Genomic DNA, 14,683 nt, shown 5'->3' with positions numbered 1-14,683 from the left:
ACCTACCCTAGTTTGCATTTCGCTATGACGGATTTTCATATTTTACCTTGTGCGTCCTTGGTATATTTTCTATTAATTCAATCTAATAAAAAGATTTAATTAAATGGAAAATTAATATGATATTTTAATTTTATTTAATTAATTGGAAAATTAATTAAATAAAAGAATTAAAGTTGGAGATGAAAGTTATGAGTTTAAAGTTGGAACGTGATAACATTTATTTAACTTAATAATAATATATTTAGAGTTCATTTTTAGATAAATGCTAAATAATATTATTATTTAAGTCAATAAATATTTTATTAATTAAGTTTCGAAAATAAATTTTAAAGTGGAAAATAGATTAATTTAATTAAAATTTTCATGATTTCATGAGATTTAAAATTAATAAACTGTTTTAAAAGGAGTCACGTGAGTATCAAATAAAGTAACATGCATTATTTTAATAATTATTCACCTAGGAGTATGTGAACTCTTGTGAGTTGTCATGTTGACAACATAGGAGTTTGCACTCTAATTATGCATGTGTTGTCTACACTTAAGAGTTAGCACATTATTTGAGCACATGGTGTCTACAACATTCTAGACACCTCATCATGTTTATCTTCTTATCATGGAAAATATGTGCTTAGTTGTCATGCTTATCTCTTAGTTCTTTCTAGACACATTCTAGATGCATCTTCGAGGCCTTTATATACAAACTCTCCTAGTGTGTATGGACATCCTCATATGCTTCTACAAGCACTCCTAGTAGCTTGGGGGCTTTTTTTTTGTGAAAAGGTTGGAGAAGGAAGGGACTGGCCTCTATAGATTCTAAGGAGTAGCGAATTAGCATCAAAGTCCAGGTAGGCACTCGTGATTATTTTGCATATTCTCTTATGCATTTCCTCTTCCTATCTTCATCATGTCTGCTAAATGACTAGTTGCCTAATTCAGATACTAATACCAAAGAATTTATATATATATATGGGATTTAAGAAATTATAAATATATATTTAAAATTAAATGGTGCTGAAATTTCATTAGTTGTAATGAGAAGGAAATAAATGGTTCTAGAAAATGTATAATATAAAAAGCATTTTTTTTACTAAATAGAAATTAATAACACAAAATAATTTTTTATGGTTTGTGGATTTCATGGTTTTATAAGTTTAATAATAATAATAATAATAATAAATAAAACAATGTTTACATTATATAATCATGATCTTTCACATTTTTAGCAAAAAGTGCCAATGAAATGTTTCAACTAGATGGTTGCAGGTGCTCGATGCATCATGATGTCTATAATTGTGCCCAATATCGTAGAATCCTTTTATAATGCCAACGCATAATTTCCCTATGTTAGCACTTTTATTATAAGGGATTAATCTGTGATTTCACAATTTTAAATTGATACCTATCCATATGAATCAACAGATATCAAATTCCTCTTTTTATTTTCAAATTCAGTCAAAGATTATTTCCTCTTGTAGAATTTCTATTATCTTTAGTGAGGCCCTATTTTCCTGTCATCGTTTGAGCCATTTAAAGTTGCCAATATATGTTTTAATTACTATCCATGAAAAGATTTAATCCTTTCAAGGTTAATCTTATTTTATAGATTAGATTGCCTAAAGTATGGGCCTTTGGAGTGTACGAGTTTGTTTTTGGATTTGGATTCTTTTTTAAGAGTGATTAAGAAGTTCAAAAGCATTGTGACTAAGTTTTGGTTTTTTTTTATTGTTCTCTGCAAGAAGTGTGAAATATTTCCAAGATGGAACATTTGGATTATCAAGCTTGGGTGCCAACCCAAGCTATTCACATCTTTTACTCTGACTAGTGCAGCAATTTTATTGATTAATTCACAGACTAGTACATTTTAAAATAGAATGATAAACAACATGTAGCTGTCAAAAGAGCCCACATTGCATTTGGACTAGAAGCTATAGCTCCCCACATCTTTCATATGAAGCTAACACACCCTACTTACCATTATCTACTTAAATACATAAACTATTTGTATATTTGTCTTTTAACTATCGGCAACTTCTTTTCCCTTTGTTAAAGCCAATCTAAAGCTGAATTCAGCTTGGATGCTGATGAAATCTCAAAACAACTATAATTCAGTTGTAATTTTAAGTACTATAATCTATATATGAGACTGAGGGGCTTTGATGGGCATTCACTACTAACAGTCCTTCTTCCAAGGTTAAGAAATGGACAACATTTGGAAAAGCATCCAATTGGACCATTATTTTATTGTCATGTCAAACATTGGATGGCTGGACAAATAGAACTTATTTTTTTTATCTATATCGGCATTTTTCATTAACGAGGACATATGAATTGGAATAGAAGAATCATGATTTTATTTAATGCTATTATTTTCTTAAGCAGTTATATGAGCTAATGGTGTTGTTGCTGCCGTGCTTGCGATTGCAGACAACAGCTGCAATCATACAGCCATGTTAATGCAATGCAACTATTTAAATTGCTTTGTTAATTTTTGTTTTATATAGTAATATTTTTAAATTTATAACGTTTTAATATAAAAAATTGTTTAACAATATATATTTACCAGTATTAATATATATTGATGAGCTCACATAAAACAAGTGCCTACTATGATGTTCGATTCACGAGTACAATGTATTTTATGATTTATTTTGTTTTACATTAACATTTACTAAGTTTTGATTTATGTTAGATTTAGTTTTTATAAAATGTATTTATATTGTTTATGATTTTATTTATATCATTTAATGTATACTCAATGTTATTTGATATATGTTAAATGTTTAAAGAGTTTTCAATTTATAAAATGTGAATAAATTAATGTTATACTTAACTAATAGTTGAGAGACTTAAGTTTTAATAATATTTAATTAAATTTTTAATTATGATATTATTAAAATGACTTTGAGTCTTATATTGTGAATTATATATTTATTAATTAATCTGATTAAATGTAATTTAATTAAGATTAATTAATAAAGATAGTAGGATAACTTGAATCTTAAATGTATTAGATTATTATAATATTGATAGAATCCTTGGAGTATTCTTTTGAAAATCAACAAGCAATATTTTAATAATTTAAATAAACATAATTTACCCTTGGTATAATTTAGAGAATTGATCATGTTGAGTAATTGGACTTTTATTCTAATATGGGAAAATGGTTAAACTATAGGGATTAAAATGTACCCCTTGGTATTTGGAAACTCACATTGAAATGAAAATTGGAACTTTGTTGCGAACTGACACTGTGTTTCAAAATGAAACTAAAACATGAAATTACATCTTACCTTTGAATGATTCATTCCTAATGATGTCATGTTGAGAACCTATAGATATTTTGATTGAGCATTTGTTATCTTTCAGCTGCTCATACAGGACTGATGTGAATATAGTGGCTTCCTAGTTGCCTATATAGGATTGAGGTATTTTTATATGATTCTTGGGTTTGTGATTTCATAAGCGAACACTAGATGTTTTGTGAGATATCTTTAATACTATTTATGTGGTTGGATGTCATGATATATCTTGTGATTCAAATTGGAAATTATATTTATGAGGTTTACTTTGTGGAGCATTTATGTGTACTTGGGTGGAAGTGCTAGCATATTTCCAGGTTGCCTATTAAGGAACTGAGTTTGATTATTGTGAATGTTGTGGTATGGGACACAACTATGTTTTATGAGAGGTTTTCTAGGTACATGTCTTTGGGAGTGGCTTGCAGTAGGGGTCCAGGGCCCAAAGTGGTTAGTACCAAGGTAACCTATTGCAAGTTATGTAATAAGTGATAATCTAGTAATTAATAATTTTGGGGAAACACACTAAAAAGATAAGTTAGAGATATTTGACCCACCCATACCTTAAGTTTTTGTATAGACTAAGGATGGGAATAGGATTATTGCCTCGTCTTCATGAGAGGGCTTTCTAGTTCCACATGTTCCATGTTGAGGTTCTGAGGTTCAAAGTAACTAGTCCAAGGTAACTCAACACTTGAGGGTCTGGGGTCTATTGAGAGACCAGTCTAGGGTAACTCAAGCAACCATGCGATGACACTCCCTAGAATGTAGCCTAAGTCTCCTCTCTAGAGTTTTTGTGTACCTTTGGTGGTGTACTTATTGTTGAATGTGCTTATTGTGGTTATTTACTTTCATTGATGATGATTGGTGATTTTTGGTTGATGTACTCTTGACATGTGGATTTTGACTTGAGCCTATCTCCTCCAGCACATTCTTTGTTGGTTTTTACCTTCCTTCTATTCTTGGATCATTATGATGGATGTTATATCTTATGTTGGATGTTATTTGCTAACACGATTCTTTATATTGATGATTAGCATGTGATAGATGATGCTATTTACTTATAGAATCATCTTATGCTTTATTTTGCATGATTAGATTTCTTATGTGTATGTTATAGCATGTTAGATTTCTTTCTACATATGATGTAGTATGTTTTAAGAGTGACATTCCTACTATGATAATATTGATGATCTCCTTGGTGACTTGGGATGTTACACGCGGAGGGATGGCTAGGGCCCACGATGGTCTAATGATTCTATTGGTGGTTGAGAGGAACCACACGTTTAGATTAATTGTGTTTTATGATGGATGGTTATATTTTATGATGATTTTTATATCCTTATTGATGGATGGATGTATCATGTATGTTATTAGTTTCATTTACTTTATTGTACTTGTATCTTAAACTCAATGAGGACATTACACCTTTATTTTTACATATGTATATTCTTTTAAGCCTTTCATACCTTGTGACATGTATAGTGTATGATTGAGAATTCTAAATCTCATTTTCTAAGAGGCATTTAGAACAAATGTGTATTATGGACTTTGGACTTTCTAATTATTCCTGCATGTGGATGTGGTAGTTGTTAGACTTAGTATTAATTATTTTAAATGTGACTCAACGTCTTGGGATCCTTAAGGAATGTAACCTGTCATGTATTCTTTTAGATGATTATGTGTCATTGCTTTTGCTACTATGTGTTTGAGGTGTATGATGTTATCTTTCATGTTTCAAAAAAAAAAAGTTTGGAAAACTTTAGGCTAATTCTTTTGGATCCCTTGGCAGGGTGTTACACATACTTTGGCACCTATGAAGAAGCAAAGGCTAGAATAGAACTTGGGATAAAACTCCCTTAGGTAGTAACAAAGGGAAGAAGAGAATTGTGAAATTGAAAACTAGCTCTACTCTTCTATTGACTGAAGGCAAAGGAGAAGACATTGAGGAAGGTAAAGTAGAAGGTGAAGAGAAATTGGATGAAGAAGAGCTAGTAAAGAAGAAAGGCAAGGTTATAATAACCAAGCCTGCCAAACCATCTATTGCTATATTCACAAGGAGGGCATCAAGGAAGAAACTTGATAAAGAAGGAGGAGATGTGATCTTTAGAAGACCTCCAACCACCTTTCAAGAAAAATTAAAAGAAATGGACTCAGGAGCTGGCATAAAAAATTCCAAATCACTAAAGTATGAGACTGGGACTACAAAGCAATAAAAGAAAATAGAAGAAATGAAAATGTCTAAAATGGGTAAGTGGAAATATTCCCCAGACTAGCTTGTTCAGCAGATTCTAAGTGGTCTAATGGAGAAGATCAAGCCAAGATGGAGAATGCTATGAAAATTGCTAAAGATGTATATGAGTAGACCCTAAGGCAAATCATGTCAAGTTTGAATGATAAGGAAGTAAAAGAATTATTAAATAAGAATGAAGAAAAGCTTACTTTGAGATTCAACACTTGTCTTATATTAATAAATGGCATTGAACATGTGGTAAGAAATGCCACCAACACTTGGAAAAACATTTTCAATATTCACAAGAAAAATGATTTTGTAGTTCATGTCAGTGACAAGGATGAAGGTGATGATGAACATGAAAAAGATGAGGAAATTGATAATGAGGAAGTTACACATTTTGACAATGTAGATGATGAGGAAGAGGAATAGGAATAGGAATCTACTGAGGAAGATTTACTAGGTGTTCATAACATAAAGGAGATTGACCCTGAGAAAATTGTAGTAGTGGTCATAGCCTAACTTCCTCATTCTCTGACCAAAACATTGAAAACATCAAGCCTAGAGAAAGCTACTACATGATTGATTGTGTCAAACACTATAAGTACAAACACTCAACCAATTTTTTGGGTCTATTTATCTTTGTACTTCATTGATAGAAGTGTTAAGCACTTCATCTACCAAGCAGTTTGCACTTCCCTCTACCTCAATTTTGGTTATACTAGGTAGATCAATTGGTATTTCAATGATATGTGTAGTATTTATTTTTTCAGCTAGTCCTACTATCTCTACCATTGTTTCCATTCCTAGCATGCAAACAATAAGTACAAGGAAAGTTGAGATCGAGTCTCAATCGAGTACAAATTTTTTGAGTAAAGGAAAAGGGAGAGAAGAAGAAATTGATCCTGATAAGCAGATTGTTATTTCAATTTGGGACATCTCCAATCTTAACCCTGATCAAATGTAAACATTTGGAGAACTTCTTCAGAAGAAAGCTAAGTAGTAGAGGCTTAGAGAAGAAAGAAATAAAGAGTTTCAAATAATTGAAGTTGTAAAGAATTTTTTAAGCGAGGCACTAAATATAAAGGTTGACACTTCGCAACCAATTTTGATTTAGTTAGCAAACGTGGTCTATAAATTTAATGAAGATTTGAATGGATAGGAAAAATTGTTCTAGGGAGTTGAGAATAAATTTGAGAATAAATTTTTGGTACTTATTGCTCAAAATATTGCTATTCATCAAGTAGAGCTATCTACTATTCTAGGCTCATTGGAGACCTCTTGTAACAATGTGACTAATTATTTGGTAAACTTTGTGATACAATTTTCACCAAAGAAATAAGAGATAAATTATCAAATATTGATAAAGATCTGTGAGCAAGTGCACAACAATTGCAACTTGACCAGAGTTATAGCTTTTCCCATTACTAAAAGTTTTGATTCTTAACTGATATACAGGTAGAATTGCTAAGAGAAGAAGCTAGAATAAGAACTACATTGGTATACATTTCAGATATGATTCTTCTAAACATGGATGCATTGCAAAAACATATTACACATGCCAAAATGCTCATCCATGATAACAACTTCTCAATTGTTGATCATATGATAGAACTTTCAGCAGAAGTTCAAGTTGCATTGCACACATGTAAGGTTTTGCAAGAAAATTGGGACAAGATAATGGCACTAATTTTAAAGGTACATTTAAATTTCTTGTCACATTTTGGAATCAATGTCAAAAAGGGGGAGAAGATATATATTGTGAGAAGATGTATATTGTAAGAAGATGTATATTGTGTGAAGATGTCTATTGTAAGAAGATGAATATTCTAGAAAAGGAGCATACACAAAGGGGAAGACAATGTATATATCAAATGAGAAAAGATGAAAAGTATGTTGTATATATGTATGGGGGAGCATTATATATGTATAGATACTTAGAGATACAGTTTCTACAAAAACAATTTTGAAAAGTCTCAAAAAAAGAGTACTCTACTGAGTTGGAGACACAAGGTGATGAATAAATAGTGTTCTTGAAATTCAATTTTGACTAATAAGTTTTTTTGTCACTAATGCCAAAGGGGGAGATTATTGATATTACAGTCATGTTTGTTATTAGTGACACACACTTATTTAGATTGTAACTATCGACTAAGTTCTATAGTTGCTACTGAATCCAAAGGATAGTATTTAGTTTGTGTCGAGTAGTTTCTACCATAATGGTGATCAACAATGTAAACTAAACTTCATAAGGTTTACCAAGTTCCTCAGTGAAAACCAAGTTATGCAATGCTTACCAATTTTTTGGTTACAATAATGTGAATTTAGTGTTGAGCAAGCCACTTAGTGTTAACCAAGTGATTCAATTTATACCAAGCTCATAGTGATAGAATTTACTGAGCCATGCAGTATGAATCAAGTGATTCAATTTATATGTTGAATCTCACAAGTATTCATTTAGTCCTTAGTGCACACTGAGGTCAAACTACTTGGAAAGTGATCAATATGGACCGAGCTTCTACTTCTACCAAATGCATGACGATCTTGAGCATTGATTGTGGATGTCAAGTATTAGAACCTCATTGAACTAGTCTTTAGAACCCGATTTCCTATAGTTTGGGCTGAAATTGTGTATTTTGTGTAAACTTGTAATGTAGCCAACTTTGTCAATTTTTAAATTGGATTTGTATAAATGTAATGTATTGTACCACATCCAAAACATAGTATGAAGTAATGTAACAAGCATAGAAGAGTAGAAGTGAAAAATACAAGGCTACAAGTAGTATTTTCAGCAAACCAAGTTGTAGATCAGAGATCAACCACTATTTTATCCTAATAGTTGGATCAGTTAAATCCTTTCATAAGGTAGACTTAACAGTCTTTTGTAAATCTCTTTACTAAGTGCATACTTTAGTGTATGTTTGTAAATCCTTTTGTAAGGTGGACCTAGTAGTTCTTATATCTCCTAAGAGGGAAAATCATCAAAAGTGATCATTGTAAGCCTTAACAAACCAACCTTATAATGTAGAACTAAAGCTTGTGTCTATCACCCTCACCTTAGTATTACTTTCTAATTGGAAGTTTTTTGGGTCACTAAATTATGTGTCAAAGTGTTATGAATGTTTATGTTAGAAACAATAGTCCACCAAGATAACTGAAGCTGGGGGGGGTGAATCAGTTTTTCTATAATTAAAACATTTAACCTCTTTAAAAAAACTAAACCATTCAGCCAAAGTAAACAACAACCATAAATATGCACATAAACAATTACACCAGATGTGTTGACTAGGGAAACCCTTGATTAGAGGGAAAACCCCAATGGGAATGATGCCCACAAGATGATGTACTAATATGAATGTTCCTTGTTAGAGGGTGGACCCTGTTAGGAGTCTATTACAACATTTAGTACAAAACAGTCCCTATTAGGAGACTTTGAATCTCTATTAGGAGATTCCAACCCTGTTAGGAGTTGCTAAAGGCAGTTGAACATACTGTCCAAACAAGATCAAGATTAGATCATTGAACCCATTTTCCAATTGACCTCGATACTATTCCTTTTAGAATAATAGATGTGAAATAAGCTTTTACTTCTTCCTCTATCTAGTATGTTAGATTTCTTCTCCTTCACACCATGTAATTGGATCTAGAACTCTATAGTCAACAAAATAACTCTTAAGGTCACTTACACTCATTGGAAAGTTACTCTACTTTGTTGCTTAATAACTCACAAGTCTTATCTACTTTTACAACACTTTAAACATGCAAAAAATATTTCCTTTAAACCATGCTCAATAATAAATCTTTGAGTTAGCTTTCCACTTAGTTATAATACATTAATTAAATGAATACACATTTAATCAATGCTATCAGCTCACAATTATGAACAAACTTTCATACATGTGCACTCTCTAATATCATCAACAATTATTATATTGTCTCTAGTTAGCTGTGCAACCTTTCACTACATTCTGATGAACTGTAGCAATCACATAATAGGAAATGCTTTCCTAATACTCTGTTTCCAAACAACTCTCTATAGATCAACCATATCTTCTATACATTCACAAATTTGGTTCTGTACACTTACCCTTGCAACATAGACATACTATAGCATGTGATGACAACTGCACGTGGACAAGTAAGTAATATATTGTTCTTAATACACAAAATCATAGTTTTATACTCTATTAGTCTTTATAGATTTATTTCTATGTTGTCATCAATGAAAAACACAGTCATCATATCAATGTTTTGTAATGCTCCCCCATAGCATCAACATTCATGCTAACAATCTCCCCCTTTGGCATTGATGGCAACATAGATGAAAAACATCTAAGTTCCAAGAATACCAAATATGCATGTTCTTCATTATCATGTTCCCAATTGAACTATATACTATGGTTTTCATGTCACTCTCTCTCCCATTGACATCAATGTCAAAGATGATATAGTAATTTATCAACATGACCACAAGCCAGTATGTTGGTTTACAACTTTTATATGTAAATCCATAAACAACTCAAGTGTCTAAGGACACTATTGCATACCAATTACCAATTACCAAGAGTCCTTTGCTAACTCTATTCATCACAGATACTCCCCCATTGAGGAAGCATCAACATTTAGTCCAATCTATTACTAGTGCTATATTCCTTGGACTAATGCACTTTTGCATCTTCTATTCTAAAGTAGGCAGGGGCATAACCCCAAGCATACCTCTTAGGTACTCAAATGTATTCTTTGGTAAGGCTTTTTTGAAAATGTTTGCAGTCTATTCCTTAGTGTTAATATACTCTATTCTGATTTCTTTCTCTACAACTTTCTCTTTTAACACGTGATACTTTATAGAGATGTGCTTAGTCTTAGAATGTAGAATAGGATTCTTAAACATGTTAACTATGCTTGTGTTATCACAATAAATAATAACAAGTTCTTTGAATGTAATTCCAATATCCTTCATCATCTACTTCATCCATAAAAACTTGATTACAGTTGTTTGTTGTTGCAACATATTCTGCCTCTGTAGTACTTTGTGAAGTGCAATCTTGTTTCTTGCTTAGCCAAGAAACCAATCTTCCGCCAAGAAAGAATGCTCCTCCACTATTACTTTTTCTATCATCCATATCTCTAGCCCAATCAACATTAGTATAAGTGCAAAGAGTAAAATCATTACTTCTATCATACCAAATCCCATAATCAAATGTCCCTTTGAGATATCTAAATATTCTTTTTATTGTTCATAGTGATATTCTTTAGGATTAGCCTAAAATATTGCCACAATTCTAACTACATTTGTTATATTAGGTCTAATATGAGTTAGATACTACATTCCTCCAATCATAAATTTGTACTTCTTTTATTCAATCACAGGTGTCTCATCCTTACTTGATAACTTGTGACCAGTTACCATAGGAGTTCCAATAGGTTTACAATTTTCTAGTCCAAATATTTTTAGAAAATCTTTCAAATACTTGGTATAAGAAATAAATATACCTTCTTTGTTTTGAACAATTTGTAATCCTAAGAAGAATTTAATTCTCCTATCATACACATCTCCAATTCATTCTTCATATCTTTTAAGAATTTTGTACTAGCTTCATCATTTCCTCCAAAAATGATATCATCAACAAATACAATGATTATTAACAAACCATTTTCTATTTCTTTTAGGTACAAGTTGATGTTTATTGTTCCTTTAGCAAATCCAAGTGTTGCTAGGTGTTTATCTAACTTTCCATACCAAGTTCTAGGTGCTTGCTTTAATCCATACAGGGCTTTCTTTAATTTTTAAACCATATCCTTCCCTTCTGTCAAAGGAAAACCTTTTGGATGCTCAATATAAACTTCTTATTCAAGTTCTCCATTCAAGAATGCTAACTTAACATCTATCTGATATACCTTGAAGTCTTTATTTTTTGCATATGCCAAGAACATTCTGAATGCTTCCATTCTTGCTATAGGTGCATATGTTTTCTCATAGTCAATTCCTTCTTGCTAAGAGTAGCCTTTGCATACTAGTCTTTCTTTGTTTCTTATTACTACTCCTTGTTCATTCATTTTTTTTCTAAATACCCACTTTGTTCCAATCACATTTTTGTCCTTAGGTCTAGGAACTAATTCCCATGTGTCATTCTTTATTATCTATTGAAGTTCTTCTTTGATTTCTTCCATCCAATGATCAGTCTTGATTGCTTCATCTATACTCTTTGGTTCTACTTGAGATATTAGGCATAGTTCTTCATTGAATCTACTTCTTGTCATTACTCATTTTTCTTTACTTCCTATTACCTGATTAGCAAGATGATTTTTTATCATATTCTTATTTGGAGTAGGAGCTACTACTTCAATTCTTATTTCTAGTACTATATTCTATTCTTCTCTTACTTCTTCAATTTGCACATTATTTTACAAATCATTGTTAGTCTTCAGAAATAATTCATTACATTTGTTGGTCATCCCAAAATAATCATCTCCATTAGAGTTATAATCCATCATTTTCTTTTTGGTGCCAAACTTTTCATCTATTTTCACATTTGCACACTCTACTATAGTTTTTTTTATATAGTTGAAACATTTGTAAGCTTTACATTTTAATGAATAGCCAAGAAAGATGTACCTTCATTGCTCCTTGGGTCAAACTTACCAACATCATCATCTCTTTTGATGTAACATTTGCTTCCAAATATTCTAAAATATTTGACTGATGGTTGGTATCCAAACCACAACTCATAAGGTGTTTTCTCCATACCTTTTCTAATCTATACTCTATTTAGAGTGTATACTATTGTATTAATTGCTTCTCTCAAAAATGTCTTTGGTGCATCATTCTCCAATAACATAGCTCTTGTTGCTTTAGCAATTGATCTATTTCTTCTTTTAGAAATCTAATTTTGTTTAAGTGTATGAGGTGAAGTTAGTTGTCTCCCAATTCCATGATCTTCATAGTAGATGTTAAATTGTCTAGAAGTGAATTTTCCTCCTTTATCAGATCTTAAGCTCTTGATCTTAACTCTAGATCCATTCTCTATCTACTATATTATTGAATATCTTGAATTTATTAAATGCTTCTAATTTTTCTTTAAGAAAAGCTACTCACATCATTTTGGTAAAATCATCAATAAAAATCATAAAATACCTTTCTCCATAGAATCCTCTAGTTCTTGAAGGACCACTCAAATCTGTATGGATCAATTCTAGCTTTTGTGTAGTACTAAACTGCTTGTTAGGAAATGAAACTTTCTTTTTCTTAGCCAAGATACATTCCTTACAGACAATATCAGTGGGCTTAGTGATCTTAGGTAGATCTCTTACAAGAAATGTATTGCTAGGTTTCACAATGTTATCAAAGTTTATGTGACAAAATCGTCTATGCCATAACCAGTTGTTGTCAACTTTAGCTACTAAACATGTTATTTTAGTGGTGTTCAATTGAAATACATTACCACTAATTCTTGTACCAGTACCAAGCAATTTTTCTTCCTTTTCCTTGATGATAGATGCATCATTACCAAACTATAATTGGTAACTCTTGTCCATAAGCTATCCAACACTTAACAATTTATGTTTTAGTCCATCAACAAAGTAAACATCATCAGTATTTGTTTTACCATCAAGTGTGATAGATCCAATTCCTATAATGTGACAAGCTACATTGCTCCCTACTCTGACAATTCTTCCATCATGGCTTCTAAATTTGAAAAATTTTCTTATATCACCAGTCATGTGATGTGAACAACCACTATCAATGATCCAATCTTTCCTTTCAACTTGTGAAATCAACACACTTTCTTCTTAGATCTCTCTATCAAGATCATCCTCCTTTATAGCTACAAATCCTAATTCATCTTCACTTTAGTTTGATCAAATTCTTCTTCTTCTTCTTCTTCATTAGCATAAAAGCAATTTCTAGGTCTTCTCAATTTGAATCTTACCTTATACTTTATTTTTCTTTTAAGACACTTAGATACCTAATGACCATATTCATTACATGTCCAATATTTAAAGATATTCTTACCATCTTTTTCTCTTTCCATAAGAAGAGCCACTCCTTCTTGGATCTTTTCCTCAATAGACTTGTTACTACTAGCAATGTCTCCTTGTGTTTTTGTGTTCCTTGCTTGACCAAGTTTAATAGTTAATGTACTAAATATTGTCTCAACTTCTGCTAATTCTCTAGATTATTTCAGATCAAATTTTGTAGCTTCCAATCTACCAAGCAATGCTTCTTTGGTAAAATGATTAGTATAGGGAATCACCAGCTAAATCATTTGTGTTATTTTCTTGAAAGGTGGTGTTAGACTTTTAAGATCTTCCATATTACTTCATCAGATTTCTTTCCACCATGAGATATGATTCCTATGACAATCTTAGATATTCTACCAATATAACTTCTTATAGATTCATCTTCCATCATTCTAGCATCTTGAAATGCACAATGAAAATTTTGTAATCTAACTCTTTTTGGATGTGTATCACCCTCATAATTAGCTTCTAAAGTTTTCCAAATTTTATGAGATGTTTTGAGTAGTTTTACCTAGTTATACTCACTTTTAGGTAGAGCTGAAAATATTTCTTCTCTTGCCCTTATGTTGCACATAAATACTTCTCTCTATTCCTCAATACAAATTTCAAGATTTTCTTCTCTCATGATATTCTTAGATGCCTTGGTTACAAGCCAATATCCTAGACCCATGCATAAAAGATGAGTCTTCCTCTTATCCTTCTAGCTTTCATAATTGGTGCCATCAAATCTCAAAATTTCCTTCCTAAACATGTTTTCCATGGATCTCCCAAAGTTGTTAACTTTTTCTTCAAGGACCTAATGCTCTAATACCAATTGTTAGAAACAATAGTCCACCAAGATAAATGAGAGGGTAGGGGGGTGTGAATAATTTATTCTATAATTAAAACATTTAACCTCTTTAAAAAAGCTTAGCCATTCAGCCAAAGTAGATAGAAACCATAAAGATGAACATAAATAATGACACTAGATGTGTTGACTAGGGAAACCCTTGATTAGAGGGAAAACCCCGGTGGAAATGATGCCCACAAGATGATGTACTAATATGAATGTTCCTTGTTAGAGGGTGGATCTTTTTAGAATTCTATTATAGCATTTAGTACAAAAGAGTCCCTGTTAGGGGACTTTAAATCC

This window comes from Cupressus sempervirens, chromosome 6 (genome assembly GCF_028749045.1).
Source record: "Cupressus sempervirens isolate cs-2001-9-10 chromosome 6, ASM2874904v1, whole genome shotgun sequence".
Lineage (NCBI taxonomy): Eukaryota > Viridiplantae > Streptophyta > Pinopsida > Cupressales > Cupressaceae > Cupressus > Cupressus sempervirens.
The sequence above is the reverse complement of the archived record's forward strand: the minus strand, read 5'-3'. Positions refer to the sequence as shown.